Consider the following 25,892-nt stretch of genomic DNA (forward strand, 5'->3'; position numbering starts at 1 on the left):
CTTTTGCTTCTTTCTGATTTTGGTTTTGCTTTTTTACTCCTTCAAATATTTCTGGTTTTTCTGCTTCCACTAATTTAAGCTTTTTGCTGTTTCACTGTTCAATTGTTTCAAGTATTTCTGGGTTGCACTAATTTCCTCGTGTGCTAATTGTGCTCTTTCTTACGCTCTGTTTCACTTTTTGACTTTTCAAATAATTCATGTTGCACACAAACTTCTGCTTCTTCAGCTGAATTCTTCAACACTTTTGCTAAGTTTCACCAGTTGGCAAAGGATTTCTACAAAGTATGACTAGCTTTCTATGCTTTTCTTACTCTTTGTTCTCAAGTTTCTTATATTTCTCCATCAATCATTCTGCAAATATGCTTATTTGGCTCCTTATGTTAAGTTTCACTTCTTCAATATTTCTGGTGGTGTACTAATTTCAGCTTCAGCTAATTTCTGCAGTTTGCTACATTTCACTGTTCAACTGTTTCAACTATTTCAATTTCTTCTGCTTTCTTCTACTCCTTAAACTTTTCTCTACTTTTTCTGGCATTTCTGCAGCAGTCATTCTGCAAATATGCATTCTCACGGCTGTTTCGCTAGGAACAGCTATTTTTCTAGTTATTATTCTGTCTTCCGTACGTTTTTTGTCGCTTAACTACTTTCACTATCTTTCACTAATTGTACTAATTTATATATCAAAACGTTCAGCTCCTTCAGGAGAATGGAGCTATGACTTTTGGTAAACTTCACTATTGCACTTTTTGAAATAATTGCACTTTTGTGCAAATATTTTGCCCCATTATTTCCTATGGTGGAACTCTGTAACTGATTTCAGTTACTTGAGTGGCCACTCTAGTAACTGCCGTTTTTGAACTTTTTCTGCTCTTTCATAAACAAAATTATGCTGTTCATACATATTTCACTGTATAGAAATATTTTATGCATTAAAATGTAGCCACTAGTGTCTACTTTATGGAATTATTACTATGATTGTTACAGGATTTACTGTTTTCTGTTAAACTCCTCTGGAGTACAACCTTGTCACACTTTCTCCTATTCTTTCAATGTATTTTCTTCTTGTGCTCTGTTTTATCTTTTTCTATGCATTCTGCTTGTCTACTTTTCTGTTTTCCTTCTGGTTCGACTGGTTTTACTATATTTGAAGATCTTCTACAATCTTTAATCAATTTATAAATTCATATATCAAACATTTCTACTTCTTCTGACCCTGTTTGCTTTAGGTTTTGCTTTGTTTTACTCCTTCAAATATTCTGGTTTACTGTTTCCACTAATTTTTTATACTTATTACTGTTTCACTATTCAATTGTTTCAACTATCTGGGATTGCACTAATTTCCTGTTGTTTGAACTTTTTCTGCTATTTTATGAACAAAATTATGCTGTTCATACATATTTCACTGTATAGAAATATTTTATGCATTAAAATGCAGCGACTAGTCTCTACTTTATGGAATTATTACTATGATCGTGACAGGATTTACTGTTTTCTGTTAAACTCCTCTGGAGTACAACGTTGTCACTCTTTCTCCTATTCTTTCAATGTATTTTCTTCTTGTGCTCTGTTTTTATCTTTTTCTATGCATTCTGCTTGTCTACTTTTCTGTTTTCCTTCTGGTTCGACTGGTTTTACTATATTTGAAGATCTTCTACAATCTTTAATCAATTTTATAAATTCATATATCAAACATTCTACTTCTTCTGACCCTGTTTGCTTTAGGTTTTGCTTTGTTTTACTCCTTCAAATATTCTGGTTTACTGTTTCCACTAATTTTTTATACTTATTACTGTTTCACTATTCAATTGTTTCAACTATTCTGGGATTGCACTAATTTCCTGTTGTTTGAACTTTTTCTGCTATTTATGAACAAAATTATGCTGTTCATACATATTCACTGTATAGAAATATTTTATGCATTAAAATGTAGCCACTAGTGTCTACTTTATGGAATTATTACTATGATTGTTACAGGATTTACTGTTTTCTGTTAAACTCCTCTGGAGTACAACCTTGTCACACTTTCTCCTATTCTTTCAATGTATTTTCTTCTTGTGCTCTGTTTTTATCTTTTTCTATGCATTCTGCTTGTCTACTTTTCTGTTTTCCTTCTGGTTCGACTGGTTTTACTATATTTGAAGATCTTCTACAATCTTTAATCAATTTTATAAATTCATATATCAAACATTTCTACTTCTTCTGACCCTGTTTGCTTTAGGTTTTGCTTTGTTTTACTCCTTCAAATATTTCTGGTTTACTGTTTCCATTAATTTTTTATACTTATTACTGTTTCACTATTCAATTGTTTCAACTATTCCTGGGATTGCACTAATGTCCTGTTGTTTCAATTATGCTCTTTCTTAAACTCTGTTTAAAGTTTTGACTTTTTCAAATAATTCAGGTTGCACACAAACTCCTGCTTCTTCTGCTGAATTCTGCTATAATTTATATATTATATAATTTATACAATATACATCACTATTAATTCACTATTAAATATATTAATATAGTATATTCACTATTCAATCGTTTCAACTATTTCTATGTTTCTATGCATTTTGCTTGTCTACTTTTCTGTATATTATTTTGGTTCTACTGGTTTTACTGTCGGATAAGGTCTTCTGCAAACTTTGATCAATTTTATCAATTCATATATCAAACTTTTCTGCTTCTTCTGACCCTTTTTGCTTTTGGTTTTCCTCTGTTTTACTCCTTCAAATATTTCTGGTTTTTCTGCTTCCGCTAATTTAAGCTTTTTGCTGTTTCACTGTTCAATTGTTTCAAGTATTTCTGGGTTTGCACTAATTTCCTCGTGTGCTAATTGTGCTCTTTCTTACGCTCTGTTTCACTTTTTGACTTTTTCAAATAATTCATGTTGCACACAAACTTCTGCTTCTTCAGCTGAATTCTTCAACACTTTTGCTAAGTTTCACCAGTTGGCAAAGGATTTCTACAAAGTATGACTAGCTTTCTTATGCTTTTCTTACTCTTTGTTCTCAAGTTTCTTATATTTCTCCATCAATCATTCTGCAAATATGCTTATTTGGCTCTTTATGTTAAGTTTCACTTCTTCAAATATTTCTGGTGGTGTACTAATTTCAGCTTCAGCTAATTTCTGCAGTTTGCTACATTTCACTGTTCAACTGTTTCAACTATTTCAATTTCTTCTGCTTTCTTCTACTTCTTAAGCTTTTCTCTACTTTTTCTTGCATTTCTGCAGCAGTCATTCTGCAAATATGCATTCTCACGGCTGTTTCGCTAGGAACAGCTATTTTTCTAGTTATTATTCTGTCTTCCGTACGTTTTTTGTCGCTTAACTACTTTCACTATCTTTCACTAATTGTACTAATTTATATATCAAAACGTTCAGCTCCTTCAGGAGAATGGAGCTATATCTTTTGGTAAACTTCACTATTGCACTTTTTGAAATAATTGCACTTTTGTGCAAATATTTTGCCCCATTATTTCCTATGGTGGAACTCTGTAACTGATTTCAGTTACTTGAGTGGCCACTCTAGTAACTGCCGTTTTTGAACTTTTTCTGCTCTTTCATAAACAAAATTATGCTGTTCATACATATTTCACTGTATAGAAATATTTTATGCATTAAAATGTAGCCACTAGTGTCTACTTTATGGAATTATTACTATGATTGTTACAGGATTTACTGTTTTCTGTTAAACTCCTCTGGAGTACAACCTTGTCACACTTTCTCCTATTCTTTCAATGTATTTTCTTCTTGTGCTCTGTTTTTATCTTTTCTATGCATTCTGCTTGTCTACTTTTCTGTTTTCCTTCTGGTTCGACTGGTTTTACTATATTTGAAGATCTTCTACAATCTGTAATCAATTTTATAAATTCGTATATCAAACATTTCTACTTCTTCTGACCCTGTTTGCTTTAGGTTATGCTTTGTTTTACTCCTTCAAATATTTCTGGTTTACTGGTTCCACTAATTTTTTATACTTATTACTGTTTCACTATTCAATTGTTTCAACTATTCTGGGATTGCACTAATTTCCTGTTGTTTGAACTTTTTCTGCTATTTTATGAACAAAATTATGCTGTTCATACATATTTCACTGTATAGAAATATTTTATGCATTAAAATGTAGCCACTAGTGTCTACTTTATGGAATTATTACTATGATTGTTACAGGATTTACTGTTTTCTGTTAAACTCCTCTGGAGTACAACGTTGTCACACTTTCTCCTATTCTTTCAATGTATTTTCTTCTTGTGCTCTGTTTTTATCTTTTTCTATGCATTCTGCTTGTCTACTTTTCTGTTTTCCTTCTGGTTCGACTGGTTTACTATATTTGAAGATCTTCTACAATCTTTAATCAATTTTATAAATTCATATATCAAACATTTCTACTTCTTCTGACCCTGTTTGCTTTAGGTTTTGCTTTGTTTTACTCCTTCAAATATTTCTGGTTTACTGTTTCCACTAATTTTTTATACTTATTACTGTTTCACTATTCAATTGTTTCAACTATTCTGGGATTGCACTAATTTCCTGTTGTTTGAACTTTTTCTGCTATTTTATGAACAAAATTATGCTGTTCATACATATTTCACTGTATAGAAATATTTTATGCATTAAAATGTAGCCACTAGTGTCTACTTTATGGAATTATTACTATGATTGTTACAGGATTTACTGTTTTCTGTTAAACTCCTCTGGAGTACAACCTTGTCACACTTTCTCCTATTCTTTCAATGTATTTTCTTCTTGTGCTCTGTTTTTATCTTTTTCTATGCATTCTGCTTGTCTACTTTTCTGTTTTCCTTCTGGTTCGACTGGTTTTACTATATTTGAAGATCTTCTACAATCTTTAATCAATTTTATAAATTCATATATCAAACATTTCTACTTCTTCTGACCCTGTTTGCTTTAGGTTTTGCTTTGTTTTACTCCTTCAAATATTTCTGGTTTTCTGTTTCCACTAATTTTTTACTTATTACTGTTTCACTATTTAATTGTTTCAACTATTCCTGGGATTTCACTAATTTCCTGTTGTTTCAATTATGCTCTTTCTTAAACTCTGTTTAACGTTTTGTCTTTTTCAAATATTTCAGGTTGCACACAAACTCCTGCTTCTTCTGCTGAATTCTGCTATAATTTATATATATAATTTATACAATATATATCACTATTAATTCACTATTAATATATTAATATAGTATATTCACTATTCAATTGTTTCAACTATTTCTATGTTTCTATGCATTTTGCCTGTACTTTTCTGTATATTCCTTTGGTTCTACTGGTTTTACTGTCGGATAAGGTCTTCTGCAAACTTTGATCAATTTATCAATTCATATATCAAACTTTTCTGCTTCTTCTGACCCTTTTGCTTTTGGTTTCCTCTGTTTTACTCCTTCAAATATTTCTGGTTTTTCTGCTTCCACTAATTTAAGCTTTTGCTGTTTCACTGTTCAATTGTTTCAAGTATTTCTGGGTTTGCACTAATTTCCTCGTGTGCTAATTGTGCTCTTTCTTACGCTCTGTTTCACTTTTTGACTTTTTCAAATAATCATGTTGCACACAAACTTCTGCTTCTTCAGCTGAATTCTTCAACACTTTTGCTAAGTTTCACCAGTTGGCAAAGGATTTCTACAAAGTATGACTAGCTTTCTTATGCTTTTCTTACTCTTTGTTCTCAAGTTTCTTACATTTCTCCATCAATCATTCTGCAAATATGCTTATTTGGCTCTTGATGTTAAGTTTCACTTCTTCAAATATTTCTGGTGGTGTACTAATTTCAGCTTCAGCTAATTTCTGCAGTGTGCTACATTTCACTGTTCAACTGTTTCAACTATTTCAATTTCTTCTGCTTTCTTCTACTTCTTAAACTTTTCTCTACTTTTTCTTGCATTTCTGCAGCAGTCATTCTGCAAATACGCATTCTCACGGCTGTTTCGCTAGGAACAGCTATTTTTCTAGTCAGTGAGAATGCATTCAATGCATTCTCACTTATAGTGTTTCTGTTTCTCTTTATTATTATTATTCTGTCTTCCGTACGTTTTTTGTCGTTCAACTACTTTCACTATCTTTCACTAATTGTACTAATTTATATATCAAAACGTTCAGCTTCTTCAGGAGAATGGAGCTATATCTTTTGGTAAACTTCACTATTGTACTTTTGAAATAATTGCCCTTTTGTGCAAATCTTTGCCCCATTATTTCCTATGGTGGAACTCTCTAACTGATTTCAGTTACTTGAGTGGCCACTCTAGTAACTGCCATTTTTGAACGTTTCTGCACTTTTATAAACAAAATTATGCTGTTCATACATATTTCACTGTAGAGAAATATTTTATGCATTAAAATGTAGCCACTAGTGTCTACTTTATGGAATTATTACTATCATTGCTACAGGTTTTACTGTTTTCTGTTAAACTCCTCTGGAGTACAACCTTGTCACACTTTCTCCTATTCTTTCAATGTATTTTTTCTTGTGCTCTGTTTTATCTGTGTCTATGCATTCTGCTTGTCTACTTTTCTGTTTGCCTTCTGGTTCTACTGGTATTACTATCTTTTAAGATCTTCTACAATCTTTAATCAATTTTATAAATTCATATATCAAACATTTCTGCTTCTTATGATCCTTTTGCTTTAGGCTTTGCTCTGTTTTACTCCTTCAAATATTTCTGGTTTACTGTTTCCACTATTTTCTTTTACTTATTACTGTTTCACTATTCAATTATTTCAACTATTTCAGGGATTGCACTAATTCCTGTTGTTTCAATTATGCTCTTTCTTAAACTCTGTTTCACATTTGACTTTTTCAAATAATTCAGGTTGCACACAAACTCCTGCTTCTGCTGAATTCTGCTATAATTCATACATTATATAATTTATACAGTATAATTCACTATTAATTCACTATTAAATATATTAATATAGTATATTCACTATTCAACTGATTCAACTATTTTTATTTCTTCTGCTTTCTTCTGCTTTCCTTCACTTCTTTCCTTCACTGTATAAATTATATAATTTATACAGTATAATTCACTATTAATTCACTATTATATTATTAATATAGTATATTCACTATTCAATTGTTTAAATTATTTCTATGTTTCTATGCATTTTGCTTGTCTACTTTTCTGGATATTCCTTTGGTTCTACTGGTTTTACTGTCTGCAAAGGTCTTCTCAAACTTTTACCAATTTATCAATTCATATATCAAACTTTTCTGCTTCTTCTGACCCTTATTGCTTTTGGTTTTGCTCTGTTTTACTCCTTCAAATATTTCTGGTTTTACTGATTCCTCCAATTTAATCTTTTTATGTTTCACTGTTCAATTGTTTCAACTATTTCTGGGTTTGCACTAATTTCCTCGTGTGCTAATTGTGCTCTTTCTTACGCTGTGTGTCACTTTTGACTTTTTCAAATAATTCCTGTCGCACACAAACTTCTGCTTCTTCAGCTGAATTCTACAACACTTTTCCTAAGTTTCACTACTTGGCAAAGGATTTCTACAATGTATGACTAGCTTTCTTATGCTTTTCATACTCTTTGTTCTCAGGTTTCTTATATTTCTCCATCAATCACTCTGCAAATATGCTTATTTGGCCCTTTATGTTAAGTTTCACTTCTTCAAATATTTCTGGTGGTGTACTAATTTCAGCTTCAGCTAATTTCTGCAGTTTGCTACATTTCACTGTTCAACTGTTTCAACTATTTCAATTTCTTCTGCTTTCTTCTTCTTCTTAAGCTTTTCTGTACTTTTCTGGCATTTCTGCACCAGTCATTCTGCAAATATGCATTCTCACGGCTGTTTCGCTAGGAACAGCTATTTTTCTAGTTATTATTCTGTCTTCCGTACGTTTTTTGTCGCTTAACTACTTTCACTATCTTTCACTAATTGTACTAATTTATATATCAAACGTTCAGCTCCTTCAGGAGAATGGAGCTATATCTTTTGGTAAACTTCACTATTGCACTTTTTGAAATAATTGCACTTTTGTGCAAATATTTTGCCCCATTATTTCCTATGGTGGAACTCTGTAACTGATTTCAGTTACTTGAGTGGCCACTCTAGTAACTGCCGTTTTTGAACTTTTTCTGCTCTTTCATAAACAAAATTATGCTGTTCATACATATTTCACTGTATAGAAATATTTTATGCATTAAAATGTAGCCACTAGTGTCTACTTTATGGAATTATTACTATGATTGTTACAGGATTTACTGTTTTCTGTTAAACTCCTCTGGAGTACAACCTTGTCACACTTTCTCCTATTCTTTCAATGTATTTTCTTCTTGTGCTCTGTTTTTATCTTTTTCTATGCATTCTGCTTGTCTACTTTTCTGTTTTCCTTCTGGTTCGACTGGTTTTACTATATTTGAAGATCTTCTACAATCTTTAATCAATTTTATAAATTCATATATCAAACATTTCTACTTCTTCTGACCCTGTTTGCTTTAGGTTTTGCTTTGTTTTACTCCTTCAAATATTTCTGGTTTACTGGTTCCACTAATTTTTTATACTTATTACTGTTTCACTATTCAATTGTTTCAACTATTCTGGGATTGCACTAATTTCCTGTTGTTTGAACTTTTTCTGCTCTTTTATGAACAAAATTATGCTGTTCATACATATTTCACTGTATAGAAATATTTTATGCATTAAAATGTAGCCACTAGTGTCTACTTTATGGAATTATTACTATGATTGTTACAGGATTTACTGTTTTCTGTTAAACTCCTCTGGAGTACAACCTTGTCACACTTTCTCCTATTCTTTCAATGTATTTTCTTCTTGTGCTCTGTTTTTATCTTTTCTATGCATTCTGCTTGTCTACTTTTCTGTTTTCCTTCTGGTTCGACTGGTTTTACTATATTTGAAGATCTTCTACAATCTTTAATCAATTTTATAAATTCATATATCAAACATTTCTACTTCTTCTGACCCTGTTTGCTTTAGGTTTTGCTTTGTTTTACTCCTTCAAATATTTCTGGTTTACTGTTTCCACTAATTTTTATACTTATTACTGTTTCACTATTCAATTGTTTCAACTATTCTGGATTGCACTAATTTCCTGTTGTTTGAACTTTTCTGCTCTTTTATGAACAAAATTATGCTGTTCATACATATTTCACTGTATAGAAATATTTTATGCATTAAAATGTAGCCACTAGTGTCTACTTTATGGAATTATTACTATGATTGTTACAGGATTTACTGTTTTCTGTTAAACTCCTCTGGAGTACAACCTTGTCACACTTTCTCCTATTCTTTCAATGTATTTTCTTCTTGTGCTCTGTTTTATCTTTTTCTATGCATTCTGCTTGTCTACTTTTCTGTTTTCCTTCTGGTTCGACTGGTTTTACTATATTTGAAGATCTTCTACAATCTTTAATCAATTTTATAAATTCATATATCAAACATTCTACTTCTTCTGACCCTGTTTGCTTTAGGTTTTGCTTTGTTTTACTCCTTCAAATATTTCTGGTTTACTGTTTCCACTAATTTTTATACTTATTACTGTTTCACTATTCAATTGTTTCAACTATTCTGGGATTGCACTAATTTCCTGTGTTTCAATTATGCTCTTCTTAAACTCTGTTCACTTTTTGACTTTTTCAAATAATTCAGGTTGCACACAAACTCCTGCTTCTTCTGCTGAATTCTGCTATAATTTACATATTATATAATTTATATAATTATACAGTATGATTCACTATTAATTCACTATTAATATATAATATAGTATATTCACTATTCAATTGTTTCAACTATTTCTATGTTTCTATGCATTTTGCTTTTCTACTTTTCTGGCTATTCTTTTGGTTCTACTGGTTTTACTGTCTGCAACGGTCTTCTCAAACTTTTATCAATTTTATCAATTCATATGTCAAACTTTTCTGCTTCTTCTGACCCTTATTGCTTTTGGTTTTGCTCTGTTTTACTCCTTCAAATATTTCTGGTTTTTCTGATTCCGCTAATTTAAGCTTTTTGCTGTTTCACTGTTCAATTGTTTCAACTATTTCTGGGTTTGCACTAATTTCCTCGTGTGCTAATTGTGCTCTTTCTTACGCTCTGTTTCACTTTTTGACTTTTTCAAATAATTCATGTTGCACACAAACTTCTGCTTCTTCAGCTGAATTCTGCAACACTTTTGCAAAGTTTCACTACTTGGCAAAGGATTTCTACAAAGTATGACTAGCCTTCTTATGCTTTTCTTACTCTTTGTTCTCAAGTTTCTTATATTTCTCCATCAATCATTCTGCAAATATGCTTATTTGGCCCTTTATGTTAAGTTTCACTTCTTCAAATATTTCTGGTGGTGTACTAATTTCAGCTTCAGCTAATTTCTGCAGTTTGCTACATTTCACTGTTCAACTGTTTCAACTATTTCAATTTCTTCTGCTTTCTTCTACTTCTTAAGCTTTTCTGTACTTTTTCTGGCATTTCTGCAGCAGTCATTCTGCAAATATGCATTCTCACGGCTGTTTCGCTAGGAACAGCTATTTTTCTAGTTAGGGGCATGCCATAGCAATGCATAAGGAGAGCAGTACTGACTTGCGAAGCAAGTCAGTACTGCCTCCATGCATTGCATGGCAGGCACCTATTGTTCTACACCCAATAGAACGCCTGTTTATTAGGGGCATGCCATAGCAATGCATAAGGAGAGCAGTACTGACTTGCGAAGCAAGTCAGTACTGCCTCCATGCATTGCATGGCAGGCACCTATTGTTCTACACCCAATAGAACGCCTCTTTATTATAGGTTTATTCTTCCGTCACCGTTAATGCGGCTCGTACCGCTGCGTGCCCACCCACAAAAGTGGTATCAAATCGTGCGGCTCGATGCCGAGATGGGAGCTATTACTTTTATAGGGGATCGGAGTTACGACGGCGACGTAAAAAGCGAAAAACGAGCGAAATTTCCAACTGCCGAAACGTTAGAGTGTAACTGAAACCAACTGCCGCTTTTTAGAGTGAGAAACAGGGTGGAATTATGACCCCAAAATAATTTTGAAATCGTTCTCATGGCCGTAAAACTTATGTTATTGGTATGAAAGTTGGTCAGGAGATAGCACCGCATGTCTGCTCCGGTAAAATGTTTTTGAAATTTCTCTAGGGCTTACGGTTTTCTGTCCAGGTGCTTCAGAGCAAAGTGACGGGACATGACCAACTGACGCTCCTCCTCAGTGTTTAATATAGGTTTTTGAAAAATTACTGAGCTCACCACACACCATTTTTCTCTCATCACTGCAATTCCTGTGAATTACCTACAGATATGAATCACAGGACTATCGGAGACGACAAGTAGCCCTCTCATACGCTTCAAACGGTTTTTGGATCGGCATAACGGTTCCCGAACGGGAAGGGGTCGTTCAGACTGCTTTTTTCATTAAAAGTGACTGGGTGTTCTCAAAGTTGCATGAAGTGTCTCTCACACACACACAGCAGTTGGCAGAGGCTTGATCGCTATGGCAACTGCTGGTTTGGCCTACAAGGTCTCTGTAGTTCTAAACATGGCGGAACACCTTAATACAGAGGGCAGAGCAGAAGGTCAGAACTACAACATGGCGGATCATTCAGTTATTACAGAGGAGGGCTGAGCTGGAATGTAGAGCTACTTGCTGTTTTGGGCATTATATTGGTGGATTAACCAAACCACTGTTACACATTGGATTAGTGTGTCTATTTAAAATGAAGCTTACTGAAAATTTCAAAATAAAAGTCCTGACATTTTTCACATCAGGTTATTGCTTTTTTGGGCTTTATGGGACTGGTTTAAACAAACCAGAGTTGCACATTGAATTAGCGTGGTCATTAAAATGAAGCTTACTGAAAGTTTCAAATTAAAAGTCTGCCTATTCCTCTAGTGTTAGTGCACCGCCGAAGGCGGTGCAATAATATTTAGCATTTTTGACCTTTTTTTCCGCTCAGGATAGTGAGCTGCCTTGCGCAGCAAGGCAGTTCATTAACATTAGCACAAACATTAGCATTTCACCCCCCTTGACTACATGCTTCACACGGTTTTCGGATCACTCTAAAAGATCCTGAATAGGATGGAGATGTTTTTACTGCTTTGTTCAGATAAACTAACTGCTTCAAACAGTTAGAATCTGTTTATCCCTTTGTGTCTCACTCACACGATAGTTGAGCTGCTCTTTAGAACTACAATGATTGAAGGTCAGAACTACAACATGGCGGAACTCTCAAATAGCACATAGTGATGAGCTGGCTCTTAGATCTGCTTGCTGTATGGGGCATTATATAGCTGGATTAACTAAACCACAGTTACACATTGGATTAGTGTGTAATCCACTGTAAATAAAAAAGCTATTGTAAAGCTATTGTAAATAAAGCTTACTGAAAGTTTCAAAATAAAAGCCTTGACAATTTTCACATCAGGTCATTACTCTTTTGGCCGTTATGTGACTGGTTTAAACAAACTACTGTAACACAATGAATTGGTGTGGTAGTTAAAATGAAGTGTACTAAAAGTTTCAAAATAAAAGCCTTGACATTTTTCACATCAGGTATTTCCTCTTTTGTGCTTTATGTGACTGGTTTAAACAAACTACATTAACACAATGAATTGGTGTGGTAGTTAAAAAGACGCTAACTGAAAGTTTCAAAATAAAAGTCTGCGTATTCCTCTCGTGTTAGTGCACCGCCGTAGGCGGTGCAATATTAGCTTTTTTATGTTATTTATTTCTCAGGATAGTGAACTTGGTTAACATTAGCTAATTAACATTAGCACAAACATTAGCATTTCACTTCCTTTGACTAGTGCACTAGCACTTTTACCTATAGTTAGCTTTTAGCTAATTTTCTCATTAATTAGACATGTTTAGTGTACTGAATGGAGTAGTAAAATTAAAACAACATGGTCCTGTTGCTCCACGTGCTACTGCCAGCATTTAAGCTAACATTAGCATATTGGCTAATTTTAGCTTAAGCATCAATTTTAACATAATGAATGGTACAAGTACAGCTTATTCTACATGCTTCTGCCTCTCCACAGGTTATTGACTACGTTGCAGCTTTCTTTAGCATTAATGCTAATTTTTAACATCATAACGCTGCGTCAAAGCCGACGGGCACACTTTGGCATGCCCCTTTAAAATTTCTGCAGGAATTTTCTAGTTTATTTCTTTATTTTTCTTCCATTACCGTTAATGCGGCTCGTACCGCTGCGTGCCCACCCACAAAAGTGGTATCAAATCGTGCGGCTCGATGCCGAGAAGGGAGCTATTACTTTTATAGGGGATCGGAGTTACGACGGCGACGTAAAAAGCGAAAAACGAGCGAAATTTCCAACTGCCGAAACGTTAGAGTGTAACTGACACCAACTGCCGCTTTTTTAGAGTGAGGAACAGAGTGGAATTTTGACCCAAAAATAATTTTGAAATCGCTCTCATGGCCGGAAAACTTGTGCTATTGGTATGAAAGTTGGTCAGGAAATAGCACCGCATGTCTGCTCCGGTAAAATGTTTTCAAAATTTCTCTAGGGCTTACGGTTTTCTGTCCAGGTGCTTCAGAGCAAAGTGATGGGACATGACCAACTGACGCTCCCCTCAGTGTTTAATATAGGTTTTTGAAAAATTACTGAGCTCACCACACACCAATTTTCTCTCATCAGTGCAATTCCTGTGAATGACCTACAGATATGAATCACAGGACTATCAGAGATGACCAGTAGCCCTCTCATACGCTTCAAACGGTTTTTGGATCGGCCTAACGGTTCCTGAACGGGAAGGGGTCGTTCAGACTGCTTTTTCATGAAAAGTGACTGGGTGTTCTCAAAGTTGCATGAAGTGTCTCTCTCACACACACAGCAGTTGGCAGAGGCTTGATCGCTATGGCAACTGCTGGTTTGGCCTACAAGGTCTCTGTAGTTCTAAACATGGTGAAACACCTTAATACAGAGGGCAGAGCAGAAGGTCAGAACTACAACATGGCGGATCATTCAGTTATTACAGAGGAAGGCTGAGCTGGAATTTAGAGCTACTTGCTGTTTTGGGCATTATATTGGATTAACCAAACCACTGTTACACATTGGATTAGTGTGTATTTAAAATGAAGCTTACTGAAAATTTCAAAATAAAAGCCCTGACATTTTCACATCAGGTTATTGGTCTTTTGGGCTTTATGGGACTGCTTTAAACAAACCAGAGTTGCACATTGAATTAGCGTGGTCATTAAAATAAGGTTTACTGATACTTTCAAAATAAAAGCCTGCATATTCCTCTCACGTCAGTGCACCGCCTTCGGCGGTGCAATAATATTAGCCTTTTTTATGTTATTTATTTCTCAGGATAGTAAACTGCCTTGCGCAGCAAGGCAGTTTATTAACATTAGCACAAACATTAGCATTTGAGCCCCCTTGACTACATGCTTCAAACGGTTTTCGGATCACTCTAAAAGATCCTGAATAGGATGGAGATGTTTGGACTGCTTTGTTCACATAAACTAACTGCTTCAAACAGTTAGAATCTGTTTATCCCTTTGTGTCTCATTCACACAATAGTTGAGCTGCTCTTTAGAACTACAAAAACTTAATGTCAGAACTACAACATCGCGCAACTCTCAAATAGCACAAGGGATGAGCTGGCATTTAGATCTACTTGCTGTATGGGGCACTATAGAGGTGCATTAACCAAACTACAGGTACACATTGGATTAGTGTGGCTTTTTGAAATGAAGCTAACTGAAAGTTTCAAAATAAAAGTCTGCATACTCCTCTCGTGTTAGTGCACCGCCGTAGGCGGTGCAATAATATTAGTGTTTTTTATGTTATTTATTTCTCAGGATAGTGAACTGCCTTGCGCAGCAAGGCAGTTTATTAGCATTAGTACAAAAGTTATCATTTCGCTGTCTTTGACTAGTACACTAGCACTTTTACCTAAAGTTAGCTTTTAGCTAATTTTCTCATTAATTAGACATGTTTAGTATACTGAATGGAGTAGCAAAATTAAAACAACATGGTCCTGTTGCTCCACATGCTACTGCCAGCATTTGAGCTAACATTAGCCTTCTTGGCTAATTTTAGCTAATGCATCAATTTTAACATAATGAATGGTACAACTAAAGCTTAGTCAACATGCTTCTGCCTCTCCACAGTTTATTGACTACGTCGCAGCTTTCTTTAGCATTAATGCTAATTTTTAGCATCAAAACGCTGCGTCAAAGCCGACGGGCACACTTTGGCATGCCCCTTTAAAATTTCTGCAGGAATTTTCTAGTTATTATAACATCTTCTTCCATTACCGTTAATGCGGCTCGTACCGCTGCGTGCCCACCCACAAAAGTGGTATCAAAACGTGCGGCTCGTACCCGAGAAGGGAGCTATTACTTTTATTGGGGATCGGAGTTACGATGGCGACGTAAAAAGCGAAAAACGAGCGAAATTTCCAACTGCCGAAACGTTAGAGTGTAACTGACACCAACTGCCGCTTTTTTAGAGTGAGAAACAGAGTGGAATTTGACCCAAAAATAATTTTGAAATCGCTCTCATGGCCGCAAAACTTGTGCTATTGGTATGAAAGTTGGTCAGGAAATAGCACCGCATGTCTGCTCCGGTAAAATGTTTTCGAAATTTCTCTAGGGCTTACGGTTTTCTGTCCAGGTGCTTCAGAGCAAAGTGACGGGACATGACCAACTGACGCTCCCCCTCAGTGTTTAATATAGGTTTTTGAAAAATTACTGAGCTCTGCACACACCATATTTCTCTCATCACTGCAATTCCTGTGAATGACCTACAGATATGAATCACAGGACTATCAGAGACGACAAGTAGCCCTCTCATATGCTTCAAACGGTTTTTGGATCGGCATAACGGTTCCCGAACGGGAAGGGGTCGTTCAGACTGCTTTTTTCATTAAAAGTGACTGGGTGTTCTCAAAGTTGCATGAAGTGTCTCTCACACACACACAGCAGTTGGCAGAGGCTTGATCGCTATGGCAACTGCTGGTTTGGCCTACAAGGTCTCTGTAGTTCTAAACATGGTGAAACACCTTAATACAGAGGGCAGAGCAGAAGGTCAGAACTACAACATGGCGGATCATTCAGTTATTACAGAGGAGGGCTGAGCTGGAATGTAGAGCTACTTGCTGTTCTGGGCATTATATTGGTGGATTAACAAAACCACTGTTACACATTGGATTAGTGTGTCTATTTAAAATGAAGCATACTGAAAATTTCAAAATAAAAGCCCTGACATTTTTCACATTAGGTTATTGGTCTTTTGGGCTTTATGGGACTGGTTTAAACAAACCAGAGTTGCACATTGAATTGGCGTGGTCATTAAAATTAGGCTTACTGATACTTTCAAAATAAAAGCCTGCATATTCCTCTCACGTCAGTGCACCGCCGTAGGCGGTGCAATAATATTAGCCTTTTTTATGTTATTTATTTCTCAGGATAGTAAACTGCCTTGCGCAGCAAGGCAGTTTATTAACATTAGCACAAACATTAGCATTTGAGCCCCCTTGACTATATGCTTCACACGGTTTTTGGATCACTCTAAAAGATCCTGAAAAGGAAGTAGATGTTTGGACTGCTTTGTTCAGTTAAAATAACTGCTTCAAACCATTAGAATCTGTTTCTCTCTTTGTGTCTCACTCACACGATAGTTGAGCTGCTCTTTAGAATTACAATGACTGAAGGTCAGAACTACTCTCAAATAGCACATAGGGATGAGCTGGCATTTAGACCTACTTGCTGTTTTGGGCATTATATAGCTGGACTGTTACACGTTGGAATAATGTGGCCATTAATCCAATGTGTAACAAAAGTGAAGCTTACTGAAAATTTCCAAATAAAAGCCTTGACATTTTTCACATCAGGTATTTCCTCTTTTGTGCTTTATGTGACTGGTTTAAACAAACTACAGTAACACAATGAATTGGTGTGGTAGTTAAAAAGACGCTAACTGAAATTTTCAAAATAAAAGTCTGCATATTCCTCTCGTGTTAGTGCACCGCCGTAGGCGGTGCAATAATATAAGCTTTTTTATGTTATTTATGTCTCAGGATAGTGAACTGCCTTGCGCAGCAAGGCAGTTCATTAACATTAGCACAAACATTAGCATTTCACTTCCTTTGACTAGTGTATTAGCACTTTTACCTATAGTTAGCTTTTAGCTAATTTTCTCATTAATTAGACATGTTTAGTATACTGAATGGAGTAGTAAAATTAAAACAACATGGTAATGTTGCTCCACATGCTACTGCCAGCATTTAAGCTAACATTAGCATATTGGCTAATTTTAGCTTATGCATCAATTTTAACATAATGAATGGTACAAGTACAGCTTAGTCAACATGCTTCTGCCTCTCCACAGGTTATTGACTACGTTGCAGCTTTCTTTAGCATTAATGCTAATTTTTAACATCATAACGCTGCGTCAAAGCCGACGGGCACACTTTGGCATGCCCCTTTAAAATTTCTGCAGGAATTTTCTAGTTATAGTTATTTATTTTTCTTCCGTTACCGTTAATGCGGCTCGTACCGCTGCGTGCCCACCCACAAAAGTGGTATCAAAACATGCGGCTCGATCCCGGCATTGGAGCTATTACTTTTATAGGGGATCGGAGTTACGACGGCGACGTAAAAAGTGAAAAACGAGCGAAATTTCCAACTGCCGAAACGCAGAGTGTAACTGAAACCAACTGCCGCTTTTTTAGAGTGAGGAACAGGGTGGAATTTTGACCCAAAAATAATTTTGAAATCGCTCTCATGGCCGTAAAACTTGTGCTATTGGTATGAAAGTTGGTCAGGAAATAGCACCGCATGTCTGCTCCGGTAAAATGTTTTCAAAATTTTTCTAGGTCTTACGGTTTTCTGTCCAGGTGCTTCAGAGCAAAGTGATGGGACATGACCAACTGACGCTCCTCCTCAGTGTTTAATATAGGTTTTTGAAAAATTACTCAGCTTAGTGCACACCTTAGCAAAGCAAGGCAGTACATTTACATCAGTCTTTCCTACAATGAGCATTTTAGTTATTTTTTTCTCTCAGGTTAGTGGACTGCCTTGCGAAGCAAGGCAGTACATTTACCTCATTTTTAAAAAAATGAGCATTATAGCTATTTTTTTCTCTCAGGTTAGTGGACTGCCTTGCGAAGCAAGGCAGTACATTTACCTCATTTTTAAAAAAATGAGCATTATAGCTATTTTTTTCTCTCAGGTTAGTGGACTGCCTTGCAGAGCAAGGCTACTGCCTTTTACATTTACATCAGTCTTTCTTAAAATGAGAATTTTAGCTATTTTCGCTGTCAATGCACACAGACCACTGAAGTGGACACTAATGCGTCATAAAATACAATATCAATCACTTGCCATCATCTGCAAATGCAAGAATTTTTTTTTTTTAAAAATCCAATATTGCTGACAGACAAAAAATTATGCTGATTGGTTCTTTCTTCTGCTGAAGACAACTCCTGCAGGTAAAAAAATATTGTTACATCATATAACCCTAAAGAACAATACTACTGATGCATTTTTGAAATAACAACTTTTTATTTTGAGAAAATTACAATTGATCATCAAAAAATATTATAAAATCCTTTTTTTCTTTTTTTTTTACAAAAAATATTTTCCTTCCTTTTTATGCGTCAAGAAAATAAAAATAAAACATTGGGAAAAAATACTGACAAATGATCACAATTCATTAGTGCATGATCAAAATTCATGCACTAAAGGGTTAAAATAAGCATTTCAGCTATTTTTTTCCCCTCAAGTTAGTGGACTGCCTTGCTCAGTCTTTTTTAAAATAAGCATTTTAACTATTGTTGTTGCCTTTTTAACATTTGTTGTTTTGCAAAGCTGACCGGTCAGCAGAAGAGTATGTCATACTCGCTGGAAAATGTCAATCTCTGATTGGCTGACATTGAACATCTTGTATCTACGCCTGTGACGTTAGGTGCTAAATCTGCCAGCCAGCTGTGTTGACAGTCTAAAAAAAGCAATTTAGTTGCATTTTTTAAAATTGTTGTTTTGCTGAGCTGACTGGTCAGCTGTAGGACACGTCATACACGCTGGAAAATGCCAATCTCTGATTGGCTGACATGAATTCCCAAGCCGCTGAAGCTTCTGGAACTTTCTGGCACTCTCTGCTTCCGAGTCTGCTACGGTCAAGGTAAGACGTGTTTGTGTTTTCTCTATAAAATATAGTATTTTAATTTTTCATTTGATTAGAATATTATTGTAACTGCTTACAGTTGTTAGATTTAATGTGTTGTTTGAGAAAGTTGGTCGATTTTAAAAGTTTAATTGCTGTGGAATATTTCGTTGTGGCTCTGATTCCGTACTTGCTAGCTTGATGGAACAGGATTTCTCTGGATTTATACGGGAAGCTAAATGTTTGTACGCCCACAAGACGCTAAAGCATAAATTGCTGTGGTGTTTTTAATTATCATGTAATTTCTTTCGTATCTTTATATGTGATATATAGTCATATACCGGCATTATGTGAGATATTTTTCCACCTGGGAGGGTGCGGTTTTTATTTTGCTTTAGTTAGAAGCACAGCAGTGGGCAGATCCCAATGACTTCATATTACTGCGAGTCGATACACCGATCGATTTGAGTGTTTAGGGCGTCTGGTTTATAGTTGAAGCTTTTGTAGCTACGTTTCGCGAAGATGGTGGTTCGCAGTTGAAGCCTTTCAGGTGTTTTTGGGTGCGTTCACCCTGCAGCCTGAAGTGATCCAATTCTGACTTTTTTGGTAATTCCGATTTTTATTTTGTTTTTTGCCCGGGCCGTTCACACTACCAGTAAATGCGACCTGTATGTGTTCTGCAGAGTGAACGGGCAAACGACCTGAAAGTGTCCCGCATGTGCAGTAGAGGGCGCAATAGCGTCCGCGTTCTCGGTGTTCCGCCAACCGCCATAAAAAGAAGAAGAGCTCAGTGTTTGCGGAAGTAAACATGGTTGCTAATGGTGGAGCATAGCTTACATATTTGAAGTTGTCTGACCAGAGCAGCATATTAACAGCTTAATCCTCATTATAGTCCTCATTTACTCAGACAGTAAAACACTTGGTTCATTTGGTTAAAATTAATTTTCAATTTACATATTTAAAACCCGTTAGATTTATTTCTTTAATCTCTGCTTTTTTGTTCTATTTTGAACCAAGTTTTAAAATGTATTGATGTTTGCAACAGTTGTGAAAAGTATCTCGGTCCTACATACAAGCCTCGGAACTTTTAAAAAGTTTTTAAAATTTATTTAAAATATGTATTTTTACCTCTTTTTTTAATGGACAATTATTTTGCTTCTCATTACAGCTTTTCACTTGTGCGAGACTGAGATTTGGAAGTTTTCCGCTGCTGCTTGCTGAGATCCTAACCTCTGCATCACCACACCATCAGCTTAATCCGTCTACATACATATAACTCTTAATCCTACACATACTTTATCTACATATTGAAATAAGTTTTTTGCACATAGTAACATTCACACATAGTCCTACAAATACTGTTTAATTTTAGATATTATTTGTAAGTAACCAGCTTTCCCCCCCCAGGTGTCTTTTTTTTATTCTGGTCTTACAGGATGCCACGTCGAGGTCGTCGGTCCGAGTCTGCTAAGGTGAGATGGAGGAAGCTGGAGAGTGTGCCGGACGTGGCCAAGGTATATAAATTACACATCGCATTGTTTTTGTCTAACAGTAGTTTTTACTGTAGTTTTGACTTTAAGCATGATCATAATTGTTTCTGTGTTTATAGCCGGGGACATCAGCGCTCACGTCTCGGGCTTGGACCACCACCGAGTCTCCGCCGAAGAAGGTATAGCTACCATTTTACTTTTATTAACTTATTGTTAGATGATAAAGTCTTTTGCTTTACTCATTCCATTTATGTCTTTAGACGTCGCGACTGCTGGAGGGTGGCCTGCCCGACCAGGTAAGTTCATGACAAGTTCAGGATCATTTATTTACAATAACCTAATCCAGTTATGTTTGTGGTTAATCTAAACATTTTTTAAATTATTTTTTGTAGATGTCGCCTGCCGTGGTCCGCCAGGAGGATCCCCGTGCGCCATCGACCTCTTCTGGGTCACGTATGTGTATAAAATTTGTGTTTTGTTGTTAAATTTTCAGAGGCATGAAAGTCTAATCTTGATAATTGCATGTCTCTAAACAGGCCGTGGGACGGGGCGTCGCCATCGGGTGGAGACGTGGCCAGCTTCCCGGGTGACCAGACGGAGCTGCAAGTTGGTTCTGCCTACTGCCGAGGCTCTGGAGAAGAAGGTACTTTTTTTTGTCAATTTCATATGCAAATCTTGGTTTGGATGATAAAATCAATCATCAAACTTTAATGGTTTTCTTTCTTTTTTTTCTTCAGTTTGCTCTTTTGGTTGGTGATTCTCATCTGCGTGCTATCGTGGATGGGTATTCTACCATGCCAAAGGGCGACTTCTCCTTAGGGTTGCTTGCATCCCCTGGAGCCTCTGCGGAAGAGTTGCGGCTTGAGGTCCTGAATACACTTCTGCCTCGGTCCCCCGAGGTGATCTGTCTTCTGGCCCCAAGCAACAACTTGACCGCCAGCAGGACCTTCGTGGAGGCCGGACGGGACTTTGCCAGGTTGTTGCGTACTGTCTGCGAACTCTCTGCTAATGTAAGTATACGTATAAGTGTACTGCATGTATTCATGATCAAATACATCTGAAAACTTGTCGTATGTTAATTTGGTTCTTTTATTTTGATTGAAATTGACAGGTGGTTGTTGTGGACTTTCCTCCACGACTTGTCGTGGACCAAAGTGCGCAACATCTGCTGCGGCAGGAGTATCGCCGTGTGGCTGCTCAGAGAAGTAAGTGATGGACTCAATTTGTGTTTATACTAAAACTTCAGCAAATTAATATTTTATGGTGTTCAGGGTTCAGATGTATGAAAAATGTACTTATTTTTCCTTTCATATCTACTTTATCTCAAATTACTACATTGTTAGTGTGACGGACATTAAGAATGACATTTTTTCTTTCCTGTCCAGATGTTCGGTACCTGCCTGTTACTGAACATTTCCCGTTGAGCAGCCTGCACTTGTGGAGCAGGGATGGCGTAAGTTAAATAGATTTTGTCACTGTAAAATGTTATTTAAGCGTACTGTATTTTATAAAATGTGTTCTACAACTGTTATAGGTTCACCTGAGCGACCATCCTGGGATGGAGGTCCTTGCTCAGTTGCTTCAGGCGGCGGTCTGCTCGCAACTTGAGTTAAGCGCACCGAAATCTCCAGCTCCCGTGACGTTGGCTCCTCCCCCTCCTGGGACGGCTTCCCCCCCCGCGGTGAGACGTCCCCTGCCCCGGCTGGTTGTGGTTGGCGAGGTCGCTTCTCCGCGTCGTTCGGACCCCTTCGACTGGACCGTGGTTGGTGGCCGGAAGGTACTGGATACAGGCTTAGTTGATTTAAGCTAAATTTTGCATGTTTAACTCTTTAAAAGTCCATGAGTGTGTATTTGTCTTTTTAACATGTCCGTATTGTGTCTGCCTCCCCGAGTCTTCATTTCAACTTTTTTTTAAAGTACAGATTATAATCTACATGCCATTTTTAAAATTATGTTGAAGCCAAGTAAAACTGGAATTATGCTAAACTAATTAATTTATCTTTTTTCAGAAGATCATATAAATGTTAAAAACCTTCTGTTTTGAAAATGTGAAAGGAAAATAGCTTACAAATGTACAATATGAAATGCAACATGAGATCCCTTTGTTATTTGAAATCTCACATCTTCAGACAATAATTATATGCTGCATTTTGTTGCCAAGAAATGGGGAAAAGTTGTGCAAGTAACTGTGGAAAGAGCAACTATGACAAGCGGGTCCAGAGTAATGGCAAAACAGTGAGATAGTAATATTGATTGGTGTGACAGAAATCTGTCACACAGACTTCATAATTAATATGTAGTTTTTAGAATAGAATATGCTTTACTGATTCCCAAGGGAAAATTGCTTACTTGCTGAACAGGTTCATCCAAGGTGCAAATATTAGTTAATACAGATGAAACCATAAACAATTTGAAATTTATGGAAATGTATAGGAAACTGAAATTGTAAGTAGTGACTACATATAAAATAAACAAAATAACAATTGTGCACTTATATATTAGTCTATAAAGGAGTCCAGAAAAAACTTGGAGTAAACGCACTTACAAGCTATTCATTGTATGTAAAGAATTATGTAGCTAATAAATGCGCAGCAGGTGGCTTTCCTCTTTTTTTAACTGGAAGACAAAGAGGGAAACTTGCAGCAAGAGTCTTAGGCACACTGAAGATTGTGATTATGATGATGGCATTTGTCTTAGAAATCTAGAGAATCAGAGGCATAAAGGGTAAGATGAGGTCATGACAGGTTTAGAGACAGCCACTCAGAGATCCAAGCAGAGGAATGGCGGCGCTGCACAGCTGTAAGGAGTTGATCACCAGAGGTGAGGCAGAGAAACTCCCCCAGCAGCTAGTAAGCGTCTTCCAGCTACGGTAAATTCCAGGATTTAAGGTAGAAAGCCTTTGTGAGTTTCGCAGTGAAAAAAATTCCAGCTAGAATTTTATGTAACGCATGTATTTGCAATAACAGTGTACAAAGAGAGAGAAAAAAAGTGTAATTTGAAAGTGTAGTTAAGGTTGTGCTGGAGAAAATACCACTTAAAGCAATAATATAATTTCTGTTGAAGAAATACAAAGGTTAAATCAAAGTTTGTTAAAAATGACTAAATGTATAGATATACCCTGGACCCAGAGGGTTTGCTGCCACTGAAAATAATTTTTCCATGTTTACAGACATCGCGTGAGGTCCAGGGTGGTGATGGCTGTCCACACATCACTGGGAGGATGGTTGACCATCAGGTACGCTTTTCTTCACCTCAAAGCAAAACTTGTTGTGTCCTCAATGTACAAATGAATCTATTTTAAGCTATTTCTTTTATTTTACAGGGAGACCTGTTGGACTCTTCCATCCCCCCGAATCCTGTGTGGTTCAGCCCAGCGTTGCTGGAGGAGATGGACCGGATCGTTCCTGCGTCTGGCCGTGACGCTCCGCTACCTACATGTTCTCCGAAGGGGAAGAAGGTATTTTATTCTATTTATTTTTCTAAAATATTCATTTGAATTTGATGTACCACAATTGGTTTTAACAATTATCTAATAATATTTTTTTTTCATTAGAAGGCGAGTCCGAGGCGTCGTCCAATTTCTGATCCCTCCAAGCTGAGTCCAGTGGAGCAGCAGGTGTGATACCATTTCAGAAAATATATCACAGACCTTAAGATAATGAAATGTATAAGTGCACTTTGCATCAAGTTGATAGCTTCTGTTGATTTGTAGATGGAGGGAGCGCCGAGAGAGACCAGCAGCCCAGCTCGTCGCCAGGCACCGAGACCGGTCCCCCCGATGGACGTCGAGGCCCCCGCCGAGTCCTCTTCCGTGCCTCTGGAGGACCAGGTCCGGGATGGGAGCTGCCAGGTAACTCCTTCCTACTTTCTCAGTCACAACAAATGAATGGGAGAGTGCAACCTGTTTTGTACAAAGTTGGCATGTATGGTTCTGTGTATAATGAAGGTGTCAAATATCCTGTCACTCACATGAGCACAAAAGCTACAAATGTCTGTGCAGAGTGAGTTTATATATTTAAAGTTTGTGTATTATACAGTTTTTGACTTTGATTGTTTCTGTCCTTATTATTTGTCTTTTTATTTTTAAGTTGAATATAATTTCAAAATTTTTTAGTATTTAGTTTTCATCATGTTTATCAAAAATGTTCCTTTGCTTAATCTGTCATCAGAATAATTGATTACTCAATTAGATAATGATTGTTTACAACAGACCTAATTGATAGGAGGTAGTAATCAGGTGAATATTATGCAAATGCAAAAATTTTATTTTTCTATTTTCAATGTTACAGGCTTCTGCGCTGGAACCCGGGATCAGCTGTCCACCTGTCGTGTCGGTAAGTGCTACACATTCCCAGGCCGACAGGAGGTATGCTGCATTTTCCCGTAATCACCAGTGCACATGCATGGCACTCACATTTTTAGCTTACCACAATGAGGGGTTGCAGTTTGACACAGTGTTGCTTGACAGAGTGATCAAAAAAGGAGACCAACTTTATGTCGGTGTTAAACAGCAACTGATCAGTGATGGAACATACCGTGACAATCACTTGACGTTTGAAGAGATGCCTGACCATGTACTGACAGACAGGAACATCTATACAGTACACACCACTGGTTTGAGGGTAGGTCATGTTTTTGCACCTAGTGGGAGCCCTCAAGCATCTCGACAATTGGGTTTGCCTCTTGCCCTGCAACTGGAATGTCTGTCGGAAAATGTCACCCATGCTTTTCTTTTGGTGACTCCAGAGTGCATTGCAGTTTTCAGGGACAGAAACGGTCGATTTGGAGTTTTTGATTCCCACTCAAGAAATTCAGCAGGACTGCCCCACCCCAGTGGAACTGCAGTAATGATGACTTTCTGCAACCTGTCTGACATGGTCAACCATCTGCACAAGCTCTTTCGAAACCGCGGACCCAATGCCACTTATGAGTTTGTGCCAGTAGGTTTTGTCAGGGACAATGACAATCCTTCTCAGGACATGGCCTTTGAGAGCATTTCACCTGTAGCCACACAAGTAAGTCGAACTGCTTTGAAACAAGAGAGTACCTCTGATGAGGAGAAAATGCCTCCTTGGCTTAAGGAAATTGCTAACGTACTAGAGGAAACTGCTCCAACCATTCCAAATGTTTCAAAAGCACCAAAAGCCAATAGAAGAAAAATTAGGAACAGGGTCAAAACGCAACAGGGACAGAATGTGGTCAATAAAATCAAACAAAGTTCATCTGAAAAAGAAAGATATGTTAAATCTCCAACATTTAGGACCAAAAAGTTACAGGCCTTAAAACAAACATATATTCTTCATCA

At 36.6% G+C, this 25,892-nt stretch overlaps 1 pseudogene across 1 annotated transcript; it reads left to right on the forward strand.

Annotated features, from left to right (window-relative positions):
• Positions 1–19,792: 19,792 nt before the first annotated feature.
• On the forward strand, positions 19,793–24,815 carry LOC145550376 (uncharacterized; annotated as a pseudogene). The gene is made up of 13 exons (XR_014086279.1): positions 19,793–20,611; positions 20,707–20,766; positions 20,848–20,883; positions 20,980–21,040; positions 21,124–21,230; positions 21,325–21,597; positions 21,699–21,792; positions 21,973–22,040; positions 22,122–22,364; positions 23,757–23,822; positions 23,910–24,044; positions 24,141–24,203; positions 24,300–24,815. The product of XR_014086279.1 is annotated as an uncharacterized LOC145550376 (transcript).
• Positions 24,816–25,892: the final 1,077 nt, after the last annotated feature.

Source organism: Poecilia reticulata, unplaced genomic scaffold (assembly GCF_904066995.2).
Source record: "Poecilia reticulata unplaced genomic scaffold, P_reticulata-male-v2 Scaffold_38, whole genome shotgun sequence".
NCBI classification, from domain to species: Eukaryota; Metazoa; Chordata; class Actinopteri; order Cyprinodontiformes; family Poeciliidae; genus Poecilia; species Poecilia reticulata.